General features: G+C 36.8%; 1 non-coding gene across 1 annotated transcript; it reads left to right on the forward strand.

Moving 5' to 3' along the window:
• Positions 1 to 7,179: 7,179 nt before the first annotated feature.
• Positions 7,180 to 7,285, forward strand: LOC115861963 (U6 spliceosomal RNA). Its single transcript, XR_004042947.1, has one exon. It is a non-coding gene; the product is annotated as a U6 spliceosomal RNA (small nuclear RNA).
• Positions 7,286 to 12,456: the final 5,171 nt, after the last annotated feature.

A 12,456-nucleotide genomic window follows, 5' to 3' on the forward strand; every position in this document is an offset into this window, starting at 1 on the left:
TGTTGATTATAAACTTTTAAACTAAACAGTGTCATATTTGGAGAAGTCCTTACCTACATGTCAAAGGAAAATATAACGTTTATTTGTAGGTTGTAAAACAATTTTTGATTCCTTTTCTTATTATTTATCACTGAACAAACATATATTGAATGTTGATGATATACTTGAACAAAACAGAGTACATTCCCTTGGTAGAGCCAGACATTAAACAGATATTTTCAAGCAATGGCATGACATTCTCAGATTCAGCTTTTAAAGAGATCATTCTGACTGCAGTGGGTACACAAGCAATTATGAATGACCAGAGAAGAGCCAGTTGTAGAGCTCCTGATAAGTTAATGTTTGCCTGGACTTTCAAATAAGGGCACTGGAAAAAGAAACACATGTAAGTGAAATCAGAGAATGGTTAAGAGATTAAAGTGAGCAGGACTTCACAGTTGCTTGACTATGGGGTGAGGGAGAGAGTAGATCAAGGATGGCACTCAGTCCTCTTGTCTCTGGGTCTGGAAAGATCATCTTGCCTTTTACCAAGAGAGAGGATTGTAAGAGCAGCCAGGGGAAGAACTGCAGGGGCCCAATTTTAGATGGCGTTGAATTTGGGATGCTTGAGAAACCTCCAAACGGGGATGTCTATGAGGTGACTGAAATGGAGCTAAAAGAAATACACTGTACTTGAGAGAGAGACATTTAAGGGCCAACAGTCATAGAAGATGAATGAAGCTACATGCTTTAAGAGATTGAACTCAACACACACACGCACACACACAAACACACACACACACACACACATATATGTATATATATATAAAGATTAGTCAGCTAAGACTGTAAATAGAAATTGAATTAAATAGGAAAGCAGTAAGCATATGCTGTCATAGAATTCAAGGATAGAGCATGTTTCCAGAAAGATGTGGTCGGTAGTGCTAAATGCCACTGTGATCACATAGATTGAGGACAGAATGATGACCGTAATGACATGGCAGTTTGGGAGGACCTTGGCAACGAGTCATTTCAGGGGAGCGGTAGGAGTAGAAAAGATCGGGGTTGAGACGTGAGTGGATGTCAGAATGTGGAGACTGAATGGAGGTAACTTTGCAAATTTCCACTGGAGGGAGACGGGGGAGAGAGGGCAGAGGTTGGGAATGAAAGAAGGGCTACAGGATGATTGTAGTAAGAGAAAAAATTAGATGTGTCATGAACTCAGTGTATACCCATCAGCTACAAAAAGTTCTTCATGAGTATGAGATGGAGTTAACTATATTCATTATTTAAAATTATGTTCTGTCAAAACCCATCTCTCATTTATGTAGTCTTAATCTAACTTTTATGGCAACAGAATGGTTGAAAAATCGAAATAGAATATTCTCTGAAAATATAATGAGTAGTCAATTGAAAATTGAATAAAAGTTGAAGGGTGACTTCTCAAGAATGGCTTAAAGCACATTACCTCTTTATATAGGTCTCTTTGTATAAAACCTGCCATTCTGTTCCGGCATTTTAATGTAATAATTTACACAGGAAAATCGATAGTCAAGCACATCAGAACGGTTAACATTTTATAGCACTTATCAAATGCCAGATACTTTCTAGGTGCTTTATATGTAATAACACATTTAATAAGTTTTTGAAAAGCAACTATGATATTCCCTCTAAATACTTATTAAAAAAAAAAAAAAAAAAACACCGATCTTATACAAACTCTCCTAGAAAACAGCAAAAAAGATTACACTCTTCTACACATTTTATGAGGCCAGGATAATCTTCATCCCCAAACCCAACAAGATGACACAAGAATGGAAAATTACTTACCAAAATCCCTTATGAATATAAATGTAAAATTATGAAAGATATATAAGCCTCTAACAGAAGAATATTAATGAAAGGAAGAAGATATACAAATGATGGGGTTCATGGATTAGAAGTTCAATATATTAAGATGTCAGTAGATTGAATGTAAGCCTGGTAAAAATTAGAGGTTTTTTTTTTTTTTTTTTTTTGCAGAAATTAATCAGCTGACTCTAAAATGTATATGGAAATACAAGAGTTCAAGAATAGTCAAAGCAATCTTACAGGTAGTAACTAGCAGATGTCCAGATGTATTACAAAGCTATTGTAACTAAGACAATGTGGTATTGGCACAAGCGTGGACAAATAGATCAAAGAAGTAGAAAAGACCAGAAGCAGACCCACACATATTTGGTAACCTGTGACCTAATTTATGTCAAAGGTAACATATTTGCAATGCGTAGGGAAAAGACCTTTTTGGAAAATGATGCTGGGTTATTTTAGTATCCATGTGGATAAAATGAATCGACCTCTTCCATATATAATTTACAAGAATCAATTCCATATGAGTTCGCAGGTCCAAAAGTGGATGGCAAAATAAAGATTTCAGAAAAAGACATAGGAAAATATTTTCACATCTATGTGGTAAGCAAAAAGATTTCTTAAACTGGAGACAAGATGCTAATCATAAAGGGAAAATATTGTTAAGTTGTTGATCATTACAATTAATCTTTTCCTCAAAAAATATGACTGAGTGTAAAAATAAGCCACAAAGTGGGAGAAGATATGCAATCTCTATATGTAAACTGACAAAGGATCCTTATCCGGAATATGTAAAGAATTTCTACAATGAAAAGGCCGATAACCCAGTAGAAAAATGGGCAAAAGACTTGAACAGGCACTGTACAAATGAGCCTATCCAAATGGCCAGAAAATATATAAAAAGGTGCTTAACAGCATTAGTCATCAGGCAAATGCAATCTGAAATCACAAAATGATACAATTGCACAAAGCCAGAATAACTAAAGTAGGAAAGTCAATATTAAACATTCTCAAGAATATGGGGAAAAAATTCTCATACTTGCTGGTGGGTGGGAACATGAATTGGTACAACCACTTTGGAAAACTGGTTGGCAGTATCTATTAAAGCTGGCTATATGAATACCCTATGACCCTTCCCCCAGATCTACTCTTAGGTTTATAACCAATAGATATGTACATGTCAATAAAAGGCATGCCCGAGAATATTTGTAGCAGCGCTACTTGTATAATTCCAAACTGGAAACAGTATATAGAATGATAAATAGATAGATATAGATAGATAGATAGATAGATAGATAGATAGATATAGATAGATACCCATCAATCGCTGGGTTGATCAGTAAATTGTGACTCTACAATGGAATACATAGAGAAATGAAATGAAAAACTTACATGCAACAACATGGAAAAAATTCACAAATAATGTTGAGCAAAAGGAACAAGACAGATGCACAGATAAATGCAATGTATGATTTCATTTATGTCAAGTTCAAAAACAGGGAGAATACAGTCTATGGTGTTAGAAGTCAGGAGGCTGTGGGGATAGTGACTAAAAGAATCTATGAGTGGGCTCCTGGGATGATGGTAATGGTCAGTTGTTTTGGTTTGGACTCTAGTTACATGAACTTGTTCACTTTGTGAAATTCCCTGAACTTAAGACTAATGTAATTTCCTGCATGTTTCCTAAAAAGAAAAGAAAAACGATGAAGCATGACAATTTTATCCCTAATTTACAATGAAAGAAACCAAGACCAATCACTGTTAAGTATTTTAAACATGAAAAGAGAGAACCCCTTCAAATAAACCTTTAAAATTGTGTAAAAGTTGGGAGTCACTTTAAACGATAAACCCAAAGAAGGCAGTTCTTACATAATCTTATTGCCTTTGAGTATTCGATTTCATGTTAAATCAACCATCAGTTTTAGAAAATCTTTATTATCAGGAGTACTAAAAATGACTTCTAACTGATTACATGATGAAGCATTAAAAAGTTGCTTTGCATGAGCAAACTGACCCATAAAACCTCAGGATCCTAAGTGTTCCAGAAAATTTTAACTTTTTACAGTTTATACTTAGGTTCATTGAGCCTGGCATCCTAGGACAACATCTCTCACATGAGTTATTTTTTTTCCCTTTTCACATATTAAAGCTTGTAGAGCAAAAAGGTGATGGAATTTTTGTGGTTCCTGAGAAAGGCTATGTGTCTTCTCTCCCATGGGAAGAAATAGAGATAGATGATGATAGATAGGTAGATAGATAGATGATAAATGGATGATAGAGATAGATGATAGATATAAATATAGATGATATAGATGAGAGTGTATGTATATACATATATATGCATATATATATATATATATATTGCTGAAGTGAAAACTTTACCTTCTTAGGCTCAGTAGTTGGAGGCCTACAAATTAAACTCAACTAACAGATAAACAAGAGAAAGAACAGATTTTAACCATGTAAGGGAGTTCACAAAGAAATGCGACTCAAAGAGGGCGGTTGAATTTGGGACTTAAACACCATCTTAAGAGGCGAAGGGAAGGAGGCGAAGGGCATGTAAAATGGGAAGACAAATGACTTGTTAGAGGGGAGAAGGGAGGAATAGCACATGGGAAATCAGATGACTTTTAGGAAAATTAGATGGGCCCTTAGGAGAATAGACAGATGGGAGATAGAATAGTTTTGTGGCAATGTCTGTCTAGGTGTGGTGCCTTTTCATTGTCCCTGATGATAAGAGTCAACCTTCCTAGTTTGCTCTTTGGCAGGGGATTTAAAACAACTGAGTTCTTTTGGGAAGCTCTGCTTTCAGTCAGATAAAGGAGTTCGTAAAAAAAAAAGAAATCATCTGTTGATTCTCAAATGTCTTCAGCTCCAAATAATTTTTGTGTCACAATGGTATATTCTGTACTCCTTCAGTATGTATATACATACACATGTATAGTCGTACGTTTTTGTGAAATTTCACATATCTCCAAAAATTGATGCAAAGACTCCAATTAAGAACCCAAGAACTGTGTTTTCAGGTAAACTATTAGAAGTTTGTCTCTTGCTGCATTTGAAACATCAGGGTGCAGGGTGTGTTTTTCTAGGAGCCCAGTGTCAGTAGCGTGCTCATTGCCAGAATCCGACTCATTTATTTCTGATCCAGCTTTTCTCTGGGAAATGTTTTATTAAGCTAGTCTTTATAGGCTGAAAAATGCTAAAATTTCAGTTGGTTTTCCATTCCCTTAATTCATTACAATAATACATACAAGCTTCTACCCTCCATGTATTTTCATTATCAGATCAAAACAACTGGTTGGAAAAGTGAAAACACATGAAATCATTTGTTTAACTGCATAATAAATAGCTGCCATAACTGACTCAGTATGCATCTACCCAATAAATGCTTGCTGTGAGTTTGTTTTTGTTTGGGCATTTTTATCCCCAAAAGGTCTGCACAACCCAGAGCAGTGGTCCAGCCAAGCAAAGTTAACAGGGACAAGTGGAACATTCCTGGCACAGTGAAGAGAGACTGCAGATTGGTTTTATTTAGTCGAGGCATGAATCACCTGTATGTTACGTAGACTCTATGTTGGGCTGCACCCAGGCAGAAACTGGAGGTTGCTGGACGCGAATCTGGTATAAGAAGTGGGAGGCTTTGATTTGCATTTTTCTAATGATTAGTGATGTTGAACATCCTTTCATGTGTTTGTTGGCAATCTGTATATCTTCTTTGGAGAAATGTCTATTTAGGTCTTCTGCCCATTTTTGGAGTGGGTTGTTTGTTTTTTTGATATTGAACTGCATGAGCTACTTGTGTGTTTTGGAGATGAATCCTTTGTCAGTTGCTTGGTTTGCAAATATTTTCTCCCGTTCTGAGGGTTGTCTTTTCATCTTGCTTATGGTTTCCTTTGCTGTGCAAAAGCTTTTAAGTTTCATTAGATCCCATTTGTTTATTTTTGTTTTTATTTCCATTTCTCTAGGAGGTGGGTCAAAAGGGATCTTGCTGTGATTTATGTCATAGAGTGTTCCACCTATATTTTCCTCTAAGAGTTTTGTAGTGTCTGGCCTTACATTTAGGTCTTTAATCCATTTTGAGTTTATTTTTGTCTATGGTGTTAGGGAGTGTTCTAATTTCGTTCTTTTACATGTAGCTGTCCAGTTTTCCCAGCACCACTTATTGAAGAGCTTGTCTTTTCTCCATTGTATATTCTTGCACCGGTCAGAATGGCCATCATCAAAAAATCTACAAATAGGGACTTCCCTGGTGGTGCAGTGTTTAGGAATCCACCTGCCGTTGCAGGGGACACGGGTTCGAGCTCTGGTCCGGGAAGATCCCACATTGCTGCGGAGCAACTAAGCCCATGCACCATAGCTACTGAAGCCTGCGCGCCTAGAGCCCATGGTCCACAACAAGATAAGCCACCACAATGAGAAGCCAGCTCATCGCAATGAAGAGTGGCCCCCACTCGCTGCAACTAGAGAAAACCCTTGCACAGCAAGGAAGACCCAACGCAGCCAAAAATAAAAAAATAAATTAAAAAAAAATCTACAAACAATAAATGCTGGAGAGGGTGTGGAGAAAGGGAACCCTCTTGCCCTGTTGGTGGGAATGTAAATTGATACAGCCACTGTGGAGAACAGTACGGAGATTCCTTAAAAAATTAAAACTAGAACTACCATACGACCCAGCAATCGCACTACTGGGCATATATACCCTGAGAAAACCATAATTCAAAAAGAGACATGTACCACAATGTTCATTGCAGCACTATTTACAATAGCCAGGACATGGAAACAACCTAAGTGTCCATCGACAGTTGAATGGATAAAGAAGATGTGACACATATATACAATGGAATATTACTCAGCCATAAAAAGCAACAAAATTGAGTTATTTGTAGTGAGGTGGATGGACCTGGAGTCTGTCATACAGAGTGAAGTAAATCAGAAAGAGAAAAACAAATACCATATGCTAGCACATATATATGGAATCTAAAAAAAAAAATGGTTCTGAAGAACCAAGGGGCAAGACAGGAATAAAGATGCAGACGTAGAGAATGGACTTCAGGACACGGGGAGGGGGAAAGATAAGCTGGGTTGAAGTGAGAGAGTGGCATGGATATATATACACTACTAAATGTAAAATAGATAGCTAGTGGGAAGCAGCCTCATAACACAGGGAGATCAGCTCAGTGCTTTGTGACCACCTAGACGGTTGGGCTAGGGAAGGTGGGAGGGAGATGCAAGAGGGAGGGGATTTGAGAATATATGTGTATGTATAGCTTATTCACTTTGTTAAACAGCAAAAACTAACACAACATTGTAAAGCAATTATACTCCAACAAAGATGTTAAAAAAATAAAACATTAAAAAAATAAAAGACTGATGTACTAAAATTGGAATGATACAGAGATTAGCACAGCCCCTGTGAAAGGATGGCATGCAAATTTGTGAAGCGTAAACTGATAAACTATACAATTGTTACCTTATTTAATCTGTGTTTCACTCACTTTCTCTCTTTTACAGCTGTCAATTCTCTAACTCAAAGATGGCAAACATTTTACACGTCCTGAAACAGGCAATTTAAAAGGGGGGATTTAAAAACTCAGAGGGCTGGTTGAGCCCAGATTTGGACTATATCGAAATGAAAACCAGTTCCCTTCCTCCAACTGCCTTTCATTAACATTTGATTGTTATTGGCTTGGGTGACCTCAATGACCTGGAGCTAGAAAGAGAGAGGTTCAAGTCCAAGATTGGGTACTATGGTGGTAATTTACTGTATGTCTGGGCAGCACACTAATCTTCCTGGAGCCCCAGTTTCTTCATTTCTAGATTAAAAATAATATCACCCAAATTATCAGATTTTGAATAAAGAATATAAATACTCGACAGTGTCAGGCACACACTCTCTGCTTTTATTAAATTAAGATATATATATATATATGTGTGTGTGTATATATATATATATATATATATATGCAGAAAAGTGCATATATCAAGTGCACAGTTTGATGAATCTTTACTAATTGAATATCATTATGAAACCAGCACCCAGGTCAAGGAACTTGACATTACCAGCGCCCCAGAAGCCTCTCCTGTGCCTCTTTTCATTCTACCCCTCAAGGGTACATGCACGTTTTCTCAAACTTGGCACTATTGGTATTTGGAGCCGGATACTTCTTTGATGCAGAGCAGTGGCAGCGTGATGTTTAGCACCATCCCTGGCTTCTGACAATTAGATGCCTGTAGTACCTCCCAATCCTGCCAAAATATGACAATCAAAAGTGTCTCTAGGGCTTCCCTGGTGGCGCAGTGGTTGAGAGTCCGCCTGCCGATGCAGGGGACACGGGTTCGTGCCCCGGTTCGGGAAGATCCCACATGCCGCGGAGCGGCTGGGCCCGTGAGCCATGGCCGCTGAGCCTGCGCGTCCGGAGCCTGTGCTCCACAACGGGAGAGGCCACAACAGTGAGAGGCCCGCGTACCGCAAAAAAAAAAAAAAAAAAAAAAAGTGTTTCTAGATATTGTCAAATTTTGGGGGGGTGGGTTGGGGTGAGGCAAAATGTCCCCCAGGTGAGAACCTCTGCTATATACTATTCTTTATACCACTAGGAACTAAGTCCTGAGGTGCGCCTCCTGTGTGAGCTGTCACTTGTTCTCCTCTGTCTTCCCTCCTCTGTGGGGACTCATGCAGTTGAGAGAAACTTCTGAGTACCAACTACTACCAAGTATGTACACTGCCTAGGAGTTCTGAAATCCACATCCTCCTGGGGCCTGGGGCTCCAAATGTCTTCTTTTCCCATTTCTCCCTAGCTCCTACCAATTTTTGCTAGTAGAAGTGTAAATTAGTTCATCTACTCTGGGAAACTGTTGGCAGTATTTATAGGGATTTATTAAGCTGTATATATGTGTACCCTATGACTACCCCAGTTTGAGTATTTACTTAATCATTTACATCTGGCCTTTCCCAAAAAGAGATCTGAAGTAATTTGCAACAGACAACATTAACATATTAATTAACCTGTATATTTTAGTGGAGTAGTACAGCTGAAAATAAGAAAAGTTATTTCCTTGATTTGTACTACAAGAAAGCTGGGGAGTTCAAGATGAAGATTAATATTAATTGTTTTGTAATAAACATTCTTGTTTATAATTTGAATCAGATTCCAAATAAGTTCACATATTTCATTGTTAATATATCTCTGAAATCACTTTTAAGCTTGTATGTTTCCAATCTGTATTTTTTGTCTCAATTTATTAAAGAAACTGATTTTTTTGTCCTGTAAATCTTCTGATCATCTGAATTTAAATGATTGCATCCCCATGGTGTCATTTAATATGTTCTCTGTCCTCCTGTTCTCTGTTAATAGTAATTGGAAAGAGGTGTTCTCAGATACAATTTGAAGTATAAGGCCCTGACAATTAGCTTTTTGGATTGTAATGTAAGTGCCTGACATTAAAGGCATCCATTTCAAAGACATTCATCTTGAATGAACACATTGTCAACTAGCCATTATGTAAGGAGCCAGGCCACCCCACCCATGAAGTTCTCCTTCCAGAAAGTCCTGGCTGACCTAGATAACTGACCTTTTTGGTGACCCTGCTTTTCCTTTCTTCTACTTTAATTCCCACTCTTATGGTTTAAATTCACCAATAAATAATGAACCCACAAAACCCTAGGCACCCCACCCTTGACCCCAGTAAAGGCACAACTTCAAGGTCCATGCTCTCTCTCTCTCTCTCCTCCCATGACCTTGTTGTATGGCCCCAGGAATGCTGTATACCCTCCAGGACCTGTGAGTAATAAATCTTGTTCATTTCAAAGTTCCCTGATGGCTGCTGCTGAGGTGTCTGCAGGATCTTGCAACCAGAATAAGACTCACAAGGGCTGGTCCAGCCACTGCATTCAAAATGTCTATGGGGACTCACGATGGGCCAAGTTGAATGCTCCCAGATATTCCTAGCTGATAGCATTACTATTGATAGGCTGAGAGAGAAACAAAATAAGGTTTGATAATTTTTGATGCTATTTCATAGTGCTGCTATACTCTGCCATCAAGAGGCATATAATGTTAGCAATGAATGAAGTCTAGATCCATTACTTCATTAGGACTGCAATATAGGAATATTTTACATTTAATGTTTCTCCTTATTCATCAGCTTATACTTCAAAGAAGGAAATTCAAGTTTTTTCCCCTTTATTTACCAGATTTTAAAATAAAGATTTATTCACATTATCCATTCACATCTAATGTTGATCAGTTAGATTTTTTGTCTCTATGAACCAATGGATTTAAACGTTTTTAAATGTTTCAAATTATTGCCATTATTATCCTTATAGACAAAGTGTCAATGAGGTCTCTTTAAGTTGGCTTCTGATTCCTTTTGACATGATCTTAGTACTTTTTGATAGTTTTCTTGGTATCTGATATGATGAGATGCATGAAACTCATTGTGCATCTACCTTACTGAGGATTTAGAATCAGCCATTTCTCCCAAGAGCACTGGGTTTTTTAGTGGGAAATGGTATTTCAAGACCACAGTCTGGGTGCCTTACCAGCATTCTCTAGAGAAAAAGAACCAATAGGATATGTGTGTGTGTGTGTAAAGATAACAAATTGGCCCACACAATTATGGAGGCTGGTAAGTCTCAAATCCGCAGGGTGAGCCATCAAGCTGGTGACCTGGAGGACCAATAATGGAGTTCTAGTTCAGAGGCTGGCAGGCTTAAATCCCAGAAAGAATTATGTTTCAGTTCCAGTCTGAAGACAGGAAAAAAGCCCATGTCCCAGGTCAAAGGCACTGAAGTAGAAAATCCTCTCTTACTCAGGGAAGAAGAGGCTTTTTTTTTTTTTTCATTCAGGCATTCAACAGATTAAATGAGGCCCACCCACATTAGGGAGAGCAATCTGCTTTACACAGTCTACCAGTTTAAAGGTTAATCTTATCACAAAACATCCTCACAGAAACACCCAAAATAACGTTTGATCTAATATCTCGGTGCCCTGTGGCCCAGTCAGATGACATATAAAATTAAGCATCACATGGGGTGCTAAAAGTGCTGAGTACAACTGAGTTTCTCATTGTTTCTAGTTCTTTTCAATACATGATAAATTCATGCTGATACTTCCAGCTACAGGGTTTTTACTTAAATTCTTTAATCTTACTTCTATGTCTTATTTGCCTATATGGTGAATTCCAGTTTTCAATTAAACCTAATGTAAATTAGAATATTACAGAATTAAGCATGCTCTTTATCCCAGAACACAATCACAGCAGTCTCAGAATAACAATACCAGAACTACCACTAATAATATTATTACAGGTAATTATTTATTTATGTAGTTTTTTTGTAGTTCTCCAAATGATTGTCTTTAAGTCACATAGAATGGTTCTTCTCTGGAATTATGCCACCGATTGCATACATATGTAAGTTAATTTGTTTTATTTATTTTTAGGGATTGCTTTCAAAATTTAATTTGGTTTTATAATTGGTAAAATAGTTACTCTCCTCCAAAGTCAAATCTATGAAGTATTATCACCTTCCCCCCAAAGTAACTTTTTTTCTCCTTCCATCACATTAGTTGTATTAAATTTTTTTTTAACATAAGCACACACAGACACACACATATGTTAGCATATGTGTTACTTAGAGAATTAGTATCCTACTAAAACACTTTTATCCAACTTACTTTTTACACTGAACAACATGTTCTGGAAAGCACTCCATCGCAGTATATAAATATGATCCTCATTCTGTTTTGCACCTGTGGATATAGCAAGTAATACTTATTTAGTTCTTTCCATTTATTGCTTTTACCATTGACATTGCAATGAATTGTTTTGCACGTCTTTCTTTATAATTTTATTAGTGTTTCCTCCTAGATGTTGAATTGGTCAAAAGGTAAATATATAGGTAATTTTGCTAGTAACTGCTAAATCCTCTTCTGTAGAGCTTTTCAATTTTACATTCTCCCAAATAAGATTTGAGAATGCTTGTTTCCCCCAGGCTCACCAGCCCAGTAGATTGACAAACTTTTGAATTTTTCCAATCTGATAAGTGAAAAATGATATTTTAATGTAGTTTTAATTTGCATTTCTCTTATTGTGAGAAATGCTTTTCATATGTTGAATATCTATTTGCATTTCTTTTTCTATGAATTTTCTGATCATTTCTCTAGCCCATTTTTGTACAAAGATTTTGGTGTTTTTTATATTTTTAGAAATTAATTATATAGGAATATTAACCCTTCATCTGTGATAAAAGTTGCAAATACTTTTCCAAGTTTGTCATTTTTTAAACTCTAATTATAATGTCTTTCACCAAAAAAAATTGTTTTAGTGTTTGTATTTTTTTAATAAAATCATTTTATCTGTTTTTCCATATTGTTCCCAGACTTTTAAGGAAGTGTTCCTCATTCACATGTCATAGAAGAACTCACCCATGTTTTTTGTTATTTGCTTTTTGTCTTGTTTTTTAATACTTGATTGATTTTTACTATTATATTTTAAATATCTGTTTTCTACTGGCAAGGTGACTGCTGTTACAAGTCTGATCAGTCTGATTCTCTACTACGTGTAAATGACTTACTATTTTTCCTTGGAAGTCCAGTAGATTTACTAGAAAAAATGTCTACATGTTGA

The sequence above is a fragment of the Globicephala melas genome, chromosome 2 (assembly GCF_963455315.2).
Source record: "Globicephala melas chromosome 2, mGloMel1.2, whole genome shotgun sequence".
In the NCBI taxonomy this organism is placed as follows: domain Eukaryota; kingdom Metazoa; phylum Chordata; class Mammalia; order Artiodactyla; family Delphinidae; genus Globicephala; species Globicephala melas.